Below are 14,552 nucleotides of genomic sequence, written 5' to 3'. Positions count from 1 at the left end.
TTCTTCTTCTTCTTCTTCTTCTTCTTCTTCTTCTTCTTCTTCTTCTTCTTCTTCTTCTTCTTTCAGTGTGCGTGTGTGTGTGTGTGTGTGTGTGTGTGTGTGTGTGTGTGTGTGTGTAAAATCTAGCCCCTGCTGGTGACCCTGGATCACAGTGCTGCAAGTGGTAAATGGTGCTCACAAGACCCGCTCTGCTGTTGGTGCATAAATCAGAGAAACACCAATGGATAACAACAGAGAATGGTATATGGAACAGTGGGAACTATTGATCACGCACAGGAAGCTTTGGTAGACTTTGTTTACTGTAGTCTGCCTGAAGGTGGGCCAAAACTTAAGAAGCAAGATGAACCGCGGTGCTTTAAAGAGTGAAGGCTGCTTGAACTCTACAGTCCTGTCAGGAGACATAATCCTGTTATGGAGCACTTTGCAAAAAACCTGGGAAACCTTCAGAACTAAATGAACTAACAAATGAAGAAGGGTATAAGAAATATGTGGAATTCATTAAGGAGTGATCATGATTGAGCATGCATGTTCACGTGCGCACGCACATACATACACACACACACACACCAGATAAAACAGTGTAATATAACTGGCCCCGGCACACTTGTCTATAGTGCTGAATGAAAGACCTGAAATAAAGTGTAGGAAGAACTATAGAAAAGAAACTATTCTCAATCACTGCTAATAGGGGAAATCCCAGCTTCCTAATATGTGCAGATAAACACAATGTACATTGTTTTATAATACCCTAGACTAGGTATTTGGACTAGGGGCTAAAATCTGCTGTTTAGAATTGATGAGATTATCTGTGTTAAAAAATGGCTACAAAGCCGCACCAGCCTTTAACTACAGCACTCAGCAGATCTCTGAGTTGAGGCCAACCCAGTCTACATAGCAAGTTCAAGGCCAGCCAAGATGCACTACAGTGCAAGCCAAGACCTTACCTCTCTTAGTTAAAGTTTCTATTGCTCTGATAAAACACCATGATCATAAACAACTTTCACAGAAATGGTTTGTCACTTACCTTTCCATATCACAGTACATCATCAAAAAGTCAGGGCTGGACCCTGGAGGCAGAACTGATACAGAGACCATGGAGGAATGCTGCTGACTGGCTTTCTCCTCATGATTTGTTCAGTCTCCTTTCTTATAGCACAGAGGACCACTAGCCCAGAGGTGCACAGCCCACAGTGAGCTGAGGCCTCCTACATCAATCATCAATCAAGAAAATGAACCACAGGCCAATCTGGTGTGGGAATTTTGTCAATTGATGTTCCCTTTTTCCCCAACTGATTCCAGCTTATGTCAAGTGCACATAAAACCAGCCAGCACACTACCTAAAAAAATAGTGAAGCCGGGCGTGGTGGCGCATGCCTTTAATTCCAGCATTCAGAAGGCAGAGATAGGTGGATCTCTGTGAGTTCAAGTCCATCCAGGTCTACAAAGGAAGTCCAGGACAGCCAAGGCCACACAGAGAAATCCTGTCTTGGAAAAAACAAAAACAAAAATTGGGTATAAGAGCTCTATATTTCAAGATAATAAGTGAGATTAACACGGTGTTTTGAGGCTATTTATAACTCATTTATATCTATTCCTGGATTTAGGTGAAAAATTTAATGTACTTCACATTGGAAATCCCTGAGAGCACAGAAAAGTGTGTTGTTCAGCTGTCAGGTGAAGGGCAGTACTGTCTTCATTTTCCCAGGTGCTTCACTGGCTCCTGTAGTTTTTACATAGGAAAGCAATGGCTTAGCAGCACAGTGCAAAATCAATGAAACATTCACCTTCTCCAAAATACTATGGATACAATAATCATTCCCCCAGTCAGCCTAGGGCTGTCTTCTGAACTCCAAACTCCTCTGCATAACCAGTAAGTTTCTGAAACTTTAGCACATCCTAAGCTAAACCCTAATCTTCTCTCCTGAACCAACTACTTGCACAGTGTCCCCACATCAGATGATTTAGAACCTCCTGGAACTCCAAGCCCAGAGGCTCAACTGCACTGCTCTCTGCTCTCTTCTAAACTCCACCTTCAAACAATGTGGCATTCTCTCTCTCTCTCTCTCTCTCTCTCTCTCTCTCTCTCACACACACACACACACACACACACACACACACACACAAATAATAAAAGTAAGTTGGAGATGGTAGCACCAACCATTAATCCTAGCACTCAGGAGGCAGCCAGCCTGGTCTACTTCCTTTAGCTCTAAGACAGAAACTATATTCATGATAAAAGAAAATATCTACATAAGGCTTTGTCCCCCAAATTCTAAGTTCCCACAGGTAGAACTTAGTCTCTCTGATTCTTCTAGTCACCCAAATCTTCTCTCCAGTTGGCAAGTATAGTTCTGGAGAACTTTTAAATAGAAATTTTGACAAGTTAACTTCTCTACCATAATTTTTATTTGCTATTTGACAGTAAGACTCTCCTTTGTAGTTATGCTGTTTGTTCTCCCAACTTGAAGCACCAGAGATCTGCTGTTTTGGGTAAAAATCAAAGTAGTTTTTCATTCTTTATAAGACAATTTCAATGCAAAAATTTCATCTGGGAATCCACCAACCACCTTCTTCACATTATCATAAGATTGCTTATGAGGTGAAAAGCTGAAACAAACTAGAAATTATATGCAGCAAAATACCAGCATTCAATTTCTTTCATATAGCATTTGATAGTTGTAATCTTGTAACAAGATTAAGAAATAAAAGTCAGTGAAAAGAACTATAGCCCAGCATAACCTTTAATCCCAGCACTCAGGAAGCAGAGACATGAAGATCTCTGTGAGTCTGAGGCCAGCCTGTACAAGGACATGTTCTAAGTATGTTTGTTCTAGAACAGCCAAAGGAGAATCCTCCTTTCAAAAATAAGAAGAGGAGAAGAAGGAAAGAAAGAAAAAGACAAAAGAAATTATATAAACTTACTTTTTTTGTCCCACGACAGATATTACAGGAATCTATAGCTGGTACTGACTAAGCACTTAAGTCAGCAGCAAGAAAGCACACATGTGGCCTGTGATGCACCTGAATCTGCAAGAGTTTCCATACCCAAGAACTAGGGAATTCTGCCTAGGATATAAGGTACAGACATTGCCAGTGGATCCAAAACAATTTTAAAATCAAAGGCAGGATAGCTGTCTGGGAGCACAGCTTTGGAATGCCAGGATCCACCAGTAAGGAAAAGCAGACATCCTGACAAAGCAGGTCCTAAAAGAGAGCAAGCAAGTGGCAGCGCAAAGGTGATCCTCTAACAGTGTTGACCCTTAGTCAGTAATACCAACTGAAAAGAAGTACCAACAGGGGGGAATCAGAACATATGGGCTCCAAAGCAAGAACGCTGCCCAGAAACATTACCAATAAACACCCACGATCATCACTAGTCACCCGACCCAGCAATTATCCCTGACAGCAATGCAATCCCACCTCAATACTAGGGCCGCGCTCACAAGCAGCAAATGTCACCAGACTAGGGGACCCAAAGGGACCGCCATGGACCCCAAGGCTCCTGAAAAAGGCTCCCGGAGGTGGTCTGAAGCTGAAGCACCAAACAGAGCAACATCCAACAATAACAATCTAACAGCTGGAAAGGTCTCCAGCCAGGGAGGGCTCGTGACCCCTGACCTTTGACCCCTGCCTTCCAAGGCTAAGTTCTAGGGCTGGGCTTCCACAAGGTGGTTCCAAAGCTCTCCTACCTGTCAAAGCTTCACCTCAGGTAATAATCATGTCTGTAGGAGATGCTTTGGGCGCCCCCGCAAAGGAGCCAAAGGCGGAGCGTACGCGAGGAGGACCAGGGCGGGCACAAGTCCGGATGGGCGAACCCGGGGAGCCCCAGGCCGAGGCAGCCGCCCCTCACCCTGCCTGGGTTGCAAGGTGCCACTGCCGGGGCTGCTGCAGTAAATCAGCTGACACCGGCCTCAAGTGCCGTAAATCAGATGACACCGGCTTCGACCGCGGTGACGTGCGCTGCAACTGTCGCAAAAGCAAGGCGGGGTGGAAACGGCTTTTGGTTTCTCAGCACACCCACGCCGAGGCAGGCGTGGCCTGGTTACTATGGAGACTAAAGCCTGCTCTAAGCACGCAGCCGCCCTGTGGGTTACTGTAAGTCTGGTGTAGACTGCCTTCTCGATTCCAATTCTCTTGTAGGGCGACGGAAAAGCATACAAGGATGGAATGGTCAGTCTAGGAAATCAGGTCTTACCTGAATCGGGATGGTGAAAGTTTAGATTTGGCCCCCAAGTCTGGGTTCAGGCGGCAGGACATTGTTTCTGTTTCCTCTGGTCAGAAGGACCAGCTTCTAAGAAAACATGCACACACGTGTACACACACCATATGTACAGGCATGTGCACACACACACACACACACACACACACGGAAAATACCTGGTCAGAAGTACAGCATCTAACTAAGGGAGCACCTTCACAACATAGACACACACACACACACACACACACACACATACACACACACACACACATTGACTAAAGGCTATGATGACTACAGAGCCAGCCCACCAATATTACTTTCTTATTTCTCTTCCCCTTTCCCCGAGCATTTGTTGTCAGTTGTTTTGTTGATCTTTGACATTTTGACTGAGGTAAGATGGAATCTCGAAGTTGTTTTGATTTGCATTTCCCTAATTGCTAAGGACAACGAACATTTTTTTAAAAACCAAGCCAAATTTATTATTTTGGGGTTTGGAGGTTTTTTTGTTTTATTCTGCTATTGTATATTACATCCCGACCACAACCCCCCCTCCCCGCCCCGCCCAGTCTCTTCCATCCACCTCCCCTCAGAAAAGAGCAGTCTCTCAGGGACATCAACCAATCACTGCATAACAAGCTACGGTAAAACCAGGCGCATGCCATCACATCAAGGCTTAACTAGGCAACCCAGTAGAAGAAAAAGGGTCCCACACGGAAGCAAGAGAGTCAGGGACAGCCCCTGTCTCCCACTGTTACGATTCGACAAAAACACAAAGTTACTAACCATATATATATGCAGAGGTCCTAGATCAGACCCCCAGTCTTCCTGACTTCCGTAAACCCGCATGAGTCCAGGTCAGTTGATTCCGTGCATCAGTTCTCCTCTGGTTCCTCAAATCTTTACCACCGGCCTCCTCCGCGGGACTTCCCAAGCTCCGCCTAATGTTTGGCCGAGGGACTCTGCATCTGCTCCCCTCAGTTGCTGAAAGAAGTCTCCCTAGTCTCTTTGATGATGGTTCTGTTAGGTTCTGGTCTCAGAACATTCTGCAACCTAGGTTGAAGGTTTTGTGACTGGCTTGGTGTCCGAATCCCTCCACTTAAGCCCTTGTCTGGTTACAAAGATGGTTGGTTCAGGCTTTGTGTCCATTTGTGTCAGGGTCTTTGTTGGGATTACTTCCGTAGATTCCATGGCGTTTCCATTGCCTTAGGTTTCCACTTTCCCTCAGAAAGCCCCCCAATTCCAGTCCATTCTCCCAGTATGCCCCACCACCATATGATCCCTCCTGCTCCCAACCCCACCCGCCCCCAGTCCACCTATGAAATTTATTCTATTTGCCCTTCCCAGGGAGATCCTTGTAAGCCCCCGCCCTTAAGCCTTCCATATTTAGCCTCTCTGGGTCTGTGGACTGTAACATGATTGCTTTTTATTTACAATTAATATACACTTATGAGTGAATACATAGCCATAGCATGTTTGTGTTTCTGGGTCTGGCTACCTCACTCAGAATAATTTTTGTTTTTCCTAGTTCATCCATTTGCCAGTAAATTTCATGATGCAATTGTTTTAACAGCTGAGTAATACTCCATTGTGTAAATGCACCACATTTTCGTTTTTCATTCTTCATTCTTCAGTTAAGGGACAGCTAGGTTGTTTCCAGTTTCTGGCTATTAAAAATAAAGCTGCTATGAACATAGGTGAGCAAGTATCCTAGTGGTATGGTGGAGCATCATTTGGGTACACACCTAGGAGTGGTGTAGCTGGGTCTTAAGGTAGATCGATTTCCAGTTTTTGTTTTTGTTTTTTGTTGTTGTTGTTGTTTTTGAGAAACTGCCACACTGATTTCCAAAGTAGATGTACAAGTCTGCCCTCCCACCACCAGTGGAGGAGTGTTCCACTTGCTCCACGTCCTTGCCAGGATAACCTGTCACTTGTGGTTTTGATGCCATTTTGACAGGTATAAGATAACATCTCAGAATCGTTTTGACTTGCATTTCCCTGCTGGCTAAAGATGTTGAACATTTCTTTAAGTGCTTCTCGGCCATTTGAGGTCCCTTTGTTGAAAATTCTCTGTTTAGATCTGTACTCCTTTTTTAAGTTGGATTATTTAGTTTGTTGATTCTAGTTTCTTGAGTTCTGTATATATTTCGGATATTGGCTCTCTGTCAGATGTGGAGTTCGTGAAAATCCTTTTCTATTCTGTGGGCTGCTATTTGTTGACAGAAGGCCTTTTACCCAAACCAACCCTCAGCACCTTTGGGGGAAAATTATACTGTTTGAAGTAGCTGATTCTGCCCTACTCAAGATCCTTAAAGGTCCCATGCTCTGGGTTCCGTGTCCAGTTGTAATGTTGCTACTCAAGGTATGTTCTTTGTGGTCTCACCCTGAAAGCCTCTTAGAAAGACTGTCACCTGGCACTGGTGGCACATGCTGTTAATGCACAGGCAGGTGGATCTCTGTGGATTCAAGGCCAGTCTGGTCTACAGAATGAGTTCCAGCACCGCCAGGGCTGTTACACAAAGAACTGGTTTAAAAAAAAAAAAAAAAAAAAAAAGGAAGGGAGAAAAAACAAAGAAACAAAGGAAGAAAAGACAGAAAGAGAAAGAAAGAAAAAGAACGACTTTTAGAATTTACCTCAGACCTATTGAGTCTGAAACTTAATTATAACAAAGTTCTCAAGTGCATTCTTTATGCAGTAACTTTTCAGGACCACAAGATTCTTACCTACCTATAAGTCTACAAATGAGCTTATAGAGATGGGGAAAACAAAACAAAACATGAATATTTTTGCTATCTTCTTTCAACAAAACTAGACAGTGTGACAAACACATTAATTTCTCCTTGGCTTCCATCCATTCGTTAATTCATTCTAACCAACATTTGGGAGGAAGATGGACAAACCTAAGTTATTAAAATTGATTAATTTCCAAGACATTCAAGAGCAATTCTCCAGATAACCTGATAATATAGACTGGGAGCAATACTGCAGTAGAGGAAGTGTGGCTTGTGTTCTTTTTCTTCCCACACCAAGGACTTTTATTGGTTCTCTTCTCCACAGGAGTATTGCACAAGGTCAGATTTCCAATAACTCTGGAGCTTAGTTCCTTCTCTGTCTGGACCTGAGTTGTATGTAACAAACCGTTCCAGTCATTCTGGAAATCAGTACTGAGAAGGCTCAAAAAGCAAGAAGTAAATCTAACCTGTGACCCAGCTATACCACTCTTTGGCATATGCCCAAGGACTTGATAACCTACTCCACTGGTTGAGCCATGTCCATTACTCACTTATCCACAATAGCAAGGAAATGGAACCTAAATGTTTCACTCAACTGATGAACGAATAATGAAAATGTGCTACATATATACGATGAGATACTTTTCAACTATTTTTAAAAAATGAAAATTTCAGGTAAATGAATGGACTAGAAGAGATCACATTGAGTGAGGTGAAAAGGACCCAGTAATACTGAAGTATTGGTATTTTAAAAAAAGTTTCAGTTAAGAGTACTGAACGGGGGCGGAGGGAAGGCTGAGAGATAATGGTTCAGAGGTTAAGAACACTGACTGTTCTTCCAAAGGTTCTGAGCTCAATTCCCAGCAACAACAGAGTGGATCATAACCATCTATAATTAGATCTGGTGCCCTCTTCTGGCCTGGGGGCACATATGCAAGCAGTATACTGTATAAGAAATAAATAAATAAGTTTAAAAACAAGAACAACAAAAGAGTACTAACTGTGGTAGCAGGTACTGCGGAGTGTAGATACTACAGGAAAGTGACTCTCACACCTATTTGAGAATGGAGAAAGGGAATTCTGTGCCGCCTACTAGATATCTCTGAAAATATTTCCCTGAGGAGTGGCAGGAGTGCTCCATGGTAATTTAAGAAGTCGTAAGTTGCTCTCACATGAAGTTTTTGAGTCTACTACGTTCCTCTAAAATTTTCTTGGAAATTCTAGAAAATATTAAGTCAAATGGTTTATGTAAATTGATAGAAAACCATGACATTTTAAAATTCCACCCATCAAAAACTTATTCTACTTAGATAAAGTAAGCTTTATTTTATACAGGACTCCTGATTAGTTGTCAATATTATCTTAATTTAAGCTGTCTGGATCTCTTTTTAGAATTCCTACACAGGACTTGGTTTGCATATTTATTATTATATATACTGGTTGTAGTTATGAAGACATTTAGCAACTCTAGACAAGAATAAAGTCACTTAGAGAACTAGTACATAAATATGCACTGTTGCTCTCTATGTAATTCAGAGTGTAACCCCCAGAGAGGCAGACAGCTGCACATTATCTGAATGTCAGCCTTTGCACACTAGGAAAAGGAACAGGGGCAGCGACTGTTCTGCTTGTCTCTGGATTGTGGTATGGAGTGCTCACAATAGTATGTAGTCTCTAAGATAGGAACACAGAGTGATCTCTCATTTCTGCAGCTTCCAGTGCCAAGGATTTCACTGTGGCTGCTGAGTAGATTCCATATGTAATTCATTAAAATGCATTGGTCTTTTGCATGATAACCTATCACTACCTCACTACTTTCAAAGGTGTTTCTCAGTCTTCATCATTTTAGTCTCTGGCCCTTGACTTTTGCCATCTTCCAATTTACCCTTTCTTTGTGAACGCCTCTCAGTTTGTTCCATGTCTAATTGTCCTTAACTTCCTGTCATAATCTTTTTGTTATTTATTAATTAAATCATCAATATCTCCAGTTTCAGCCTCTACCCTGGAAACTTTCATATATTCTTACCTGAACAATTCTGTTTAATTTCCCAAACTCCAAATAGTAGTTACATGTTGAAAATTTTTAATGTGAAGCAGAGTTACAAAAGTTAAAAAGCACCACATTAAAAATGAGTAACTGTGGCCGGCAAGATGGATCAATGGGCGGGGTGCTTGCCACCAAGCTCGATGATCTGAGTTTGATCCCTGGGTCTCACCCAAACAGTTGAAGACTCAGACTCAGAGCTTCATACTCAGAGCTTGGTTCCTAAGCTGTGGAAGGTTAGAATCAATAATAATAATAACAATCAATAACAGTTCCACTATGAACTGAACTAGATGCCCCTGACCCTAAACCAAAATTAATCAGTTAAAACCATGATTCCCAATATGGTTTCACTGTTTTTGGAAATGAGAATTAAGGCTCATTAAAGACCTTTGTGTTAGGACAATGCAGCCGGTTCTGATGAGACCTGATAAGCTAGGGTCAGATGGAAGGGGAAGAGGACCTCCCTATCAGTAGACTTGGAGAGGGGCATGGGAAGAAATGAGGGAGGGAGGGTGGGATTGGGAAGGAATGAGTGAGGGGGCTACAGCTGGAATACAAAGTGAATAAACTGTAATTAATATTAAAAAATTTTTAAAAGACCTTTATGTTAAGGGAGGTCATATGTCAAGACCCTATTCTTGTCATTGGCAGCATAAACTACTATCAGTGTTTGTGGTTCAGGCTAAGAACCCCTCCACAGAGCCTAGGGAGGCTTCTGCTTAGGTGTACCCCAGTTCTCAAGGATACCACAGAAGTGATGTAAGGCTGATTCAGGATGAAGTAAAATTGGTGAACATAGCAATTAGTTGAAAAGACACACTTGAAAAGAGTCTGGTGCAGCTATTAGAAGAGGAGCACAACCCAGTGTCTCAGGAGTGGCTGAATGTGACACTGTAGTGAAGCTCCTTAATCTGTAACTAAGCTTAGATCCTAGGGAAGCTTAGTGCTGATATATTCACTTGTGTAATCAAAAGGTGAATTTTTTGTTTGTTTTGGCACATTGTGCAGGCTGCAGAAGGGAAAGTAGTTAGAGAATAAACATTGGTGAAAGGCATCTTTGCTCATAGACATGTCACAAGGAGGTTGGGTGTTAAGGTGAAGTTCATTATGCAGTTTTTTAATAGCAGAAATTGATTGCCAGTTTTATTTTTTAAAATGTCTTAACTGAAATAGAATTACATCACTTACCTGGCTTTTTTCTCCTCTTAGTTATATTCCCTCAAACTTGTCCCATGCACCCTGTCTTAGTTAGGGTTTTATTGCTGTGAAGAGACATCGTGGACAAGGCAACTCTTATAAAGGAAAGCATTTAATTACAGGTGGCTTATTGTTTCAGAAGCTTATTGCATTACCATCATGGTGGGAAGCATGGCAGTGTCCAGGCAGACATGGTGCTGGAGAAGTTGCTGAGTTCTACGTCTTGATTCACAGGCAGCAGAAGGGGACTGTGTGCCACACTGGGCATAGCTTGAGTATAGGAGACCTCAAAGCAAATCCCCAGAGTGACACACCTACTCCAACAAGGCAACACCTCCTAATAGTGCTATTCCCTATTTGCCAAACATTCAAACACATGAGAATATGGGAGTCATACCCATTCAGTCCACCACCCACACCAATCTTAAATTTCTAGATTCATTTTTATTATATTTATTACATACTTGTGTATGTGTATACACAAATACATCATATTTACTTTCAACTTATTGAATCGATTTTTGTTATTTGTGTATGTATGATTTCAAGGCTGACCACTCAGCACTGAACAACCAATAAGAAGGCTCATCTCTGGGGGATGCTAAGTCTCCTTTTCGCAATTGTTGCCTGCAGTTCTCTGCTGAAGAGTTGGACCCTGCAAAATTTTCCTCCCTCTCCATTAACAAGTCCCTTGATTTTGCTGTTGTTCTTGTCTTATTTATACAGCCAGTTCTAGGACGGACTGTTTCACAGCAGAGATATTCTGGCTCTGAGACTCTGTCTGCTCCTCTCTTCTGCAGTGTTCCTTCAGCCAGAGATGTAGGAGCTGTGGCATAGCTGTGATAGCCACTGGGAAGGTTCTCCATGGTCCATTGATCTCTGCATTGTGTCCAGTTGTGTTTTCTGTGATGGCTTCCATTTTCTGTAAGGAAAAGCTTTGATGAGGTTTGATAGACTCACTTACCTGTGGATGGAAGGATAAAATTTAGAATGTGGTAAGGGATTATGCTGGCATAGCAAAGTGTCAGAAGTAGATTCTTTTCTAAAATTCGTGACTTCACTAGCTCCTGGATACTACCTAGGTTTCCAGTACAGGGCGTCATTCCCCTACTTTCCAGTGTGCTTTAATTCTGTTAAGATGGCTTTCAGTTAACACCAACATTTGAGTACCACTTCTTGCACCTTTATGCTTATCTTGCCATGATGGTAACTTCTGTTGCAAGAATTGTTAAATCTGGGTAGGACTGCTTAATTGCTTCCTTTCCTTGACAGTCTTCATATTTTCTATAATCATAAAAGTTAATCTCATCTGGGTCATTGATATGTGTGTGTGTGTGTGTGTGTGTGTGTGTGTGTGTGTTTTCAGCAATAGGGGCTCGCTCTCAACCTCTGAGAGGCAACCAAGGGCTACGGTGATAATGTATATTGTTCTGGGAGACATTTGGACTACCTGAATAAACCTTCAAAGATTTTGTTTCTGGTACTGGGGGTTTTGTTGGTATATAGTTCTTGTGGGGAGCATTGATGGCCCAAGTAGCTTAACTTCTTTTAAGACGTGTGTGTGTGTAGACACTTATATGCATTGTATATAATTTTAGATAAATATTAGATTAATAAAGCTAATATGATTCCTTCAGGTTATTTGTCCCTCCTCCTTCAATACTGACCTTCCTCCTCCTTCCCATTTGGAGCCCTCTCCTTGTTGTTCCATTTCCTACATCATATTATATGTGTCCTGCTATTCCCCTCCAAAATCCATTCCTTTCTACTTTCCTTGTTACTGTGGCTACCCCATGTTATATTTTTACATCTCAGGATTTAGAACTGGATTTTTTATTATTTTATTTTGTTTTACTTTTTTTTTTTTTTTTTACAGCTGAGTACTATCCTGCTGTGTATATGTACCACATTCTTGTTATCCATCAAGCTAAAGGACATTTGGCTTGTTTCCAGTTCCTGGCTATTATGACTCGGACAGCTATGAATACTGCTAAGTAATTATATGGAGTAGGCTGTTGAGTCTTTTCAGTATATGCCAAGAAGTGGTATGGCTGTATCATATGGTAAACTTACTTTTAGTTTTTTGAGGATTCTTCTTATTGATTTCCAGAGTGGCTGCACAAATTTGCATTCTCACCTATAATGAATGAGGGTTCCTCTCTCTTCACAATGTTACCACTATTTGTTATGAGTTGTGTTGTTGCTTTTTCCCATTCTGACTGGGTGGGATAACATTTCAAAGTTTTTTAAATTTGCATTTTCTTGACTGCTCAGGATGATGTACACTTTTTGAGGTATTTCTTAGCCATTTATATTTCTTTTCCTTTTTTTTTTTTTTTTTTTTTTTTTTCCGAGACAAATTTTCTCTGTGTAGCCTTGGCTGTCCTGAACTCTGTGGATCAGTCTGGCCTCGAACTCACAGAGATCTGACTGCCTCTGTCTCCCAAGTGCTGGGATTAAAGGCATGAGCCACCATGCCCAGGCTCCCATTTTTATTTCTTCTATTGAGAACTTCCTGTTTAGATCTCCCTAGCCCATTTTATAATTGGGTCATTTGTTTCCTTGGCTGTTTATTGAGCCCTTTGTATATCTGGGTATTAATCCTCTGGCTTATGTATATCTGACAAATTCTGTGGAGTTCTTCATTCCATTGCTTGTTTTCTTAGCTGTGCATAAGCTTTTTATTGTTGTAGCCTCCAGTTGTTGATTGTTGGCCTTAATTCCTTGGCTAATAAAGTTCTGTTCAGAAAGTCCTTTCCTACACCAGGTCTTGTAGGATACTTTGTTTTCTTCTAGTAGTTTTTGTGTTTCAGGTTTTATATTGTGGTCTTTGACTCATTTGCGGCTAATTTTTGTGCAGGGTGGTAAGTATGGGTCTTTCATTCTTCTGCTTGTGATCATTCCCTTTTCCTATCAGCATTTGTTGAAGATGCCTTTTGCCTCTGAGGATTGTGTTATGGGTGCTTATGCTTGAGTCTTTCATTGCATTGTTCTTTATGTCTATTTTGTGCCAATATCATAATGTTTTTATTACTATAGCTCCACAATATATCTTGATGTCTGGTAGCTCTCTTTTATTATTATTTTTGTTCAATTTGCTTTAGCAATCTGGATGTGTTCTGATTTTATTGAATTTCATGGTTTTTTTTTTTTTTCCATTTCTGTGAAGAATTTTGTGGGTATTTTGATTGATATTGCACTGAATCTGTAAACTGCTTTTTTAGGGTGATCATTTTGACATATTAACTCCACTGATCCATGAACACAAGATATCTTCTGGTATTTGTGACCTTTTCAATGTCTTTTTTTTCCTTTTTATTTCACATCTATGCAGGTTTCATTGTAGAGGTCTTACACCTCCTTGGTTATGTTTACTTCAAGATATTTTGTTGTTTGAAATGCTAATGTAAATGGGAGTGTGCCCAAATGTTTTTCTGTTTGTTGTTGGTGTCATTACACATTTTTAACAATATGGCTTGTGAAGCTTCTCAGTGATTTGTTCTGTGATCTAATTACCTATGTCAAAAACTCTGGGTGTTAGCCAGTGACAGGCTTAGAACAAAGGGAGGGAGGGTGTTGCTACTTATCCTGTCTCAATTTAGTAAAATCAGTATCTTTGTAAGAAAAGGACCAGATCAGCACTTCATTGTATTCATGTGAAGCTAGAGTGCAAAGAAAGTCATGTAAAAATAAAAAAGACCCCAGGGAACAAACTCTTGCAGTCATCCACTCTCTTTCATCTATTTCTACCAATTTCTGCTCTTCTGGACTTTCAGTTTCCAGCCCTGAGAAATTTCTGTTTTCTACACCACTTCTTCTGTGATATCTTGTTAACACAACTCGAGATGAATAACAACAGTTAATGAAAGTATTTACTGGGTATTGTATGTTTGGTTTGAACATCACTATAACCTTCAGCTTTCACAGTTCTAGAAAGCAGATATTCACATACTTCTCAGATAAGAAAGACAAGGTTCAGAGACGCTAATGGCTTGCCCGTCCCCAAAAGACAAGTTGCAGAGATTCTGGAAAACTCTGCCAGCTTTTATTGAAGTCATTATTACACTGTCTGATATAATATGGAAATTACATATATAACATAATATATATAATATTGTGTTCGATAGATGTACTAAGCAAATATTACCTATTATCTGTCCTTTCAACTCACTTGCACCTGCTGGTTCCCCTATCTGGAATATTTCTATTACCTTTATCATCTAATCTCTTCTCTTTTAAAATCGATTTTTTTTTTTTTTTTTTTTGGAAAACCACGGTCTCTACAAGATTGAATTTTGATGTTACAGTTCCTACCTTGCATCACAAGCCCATCTCACTTGTTTCCAACATTACTGTTTATATTTGTTAATTTTGTCT

The 14,552-nt window shown here is 40.9% G+C and overlaps 1 protein-coding gene across 2 annotated transcripts in view; it reads right to left on the bottom strand.

The window, feature by feature from the left end:
* The window catches only part of Wdr7 (WD repeat domain 7), a 315,779-nt gene extending 311,875 nt beyond the window's left edge, over positions 1 to 3,904 (bottom strand). For both annotated transcript variants that reach the window (XM_055622621.1, XM_055622622.1), the window contains exon 1: positions 3,690 to 3,904. The gene's annotated coding sequence lies outside the window, so the exon portion shown is untranslated. The remainder of the gene's footprint in view (positions 1 to 3,689) is intronic.
* Between the last annotated feature and the right edge of the window lie 10,648 nt (positions 3,905 to 14,552).

Source organism: Psammomys obesus, unplaced genomic scaffold, assembly GCF_907164565.1.
Source record: "Psammomys obesus unplaced genomic scaffold, mPsaObe1.curated_primary_1811, whole genome shotgun sequence".
Taxonomy (NCBI): Eukaryota; Metazoa; Chordata; class Mammalia; order Rodentia; family Muridae; genus Psammomys; species Psammomys obesus.
This window is presented reverse-complemented; position numbering and strand designations above follow the sequence as displayed.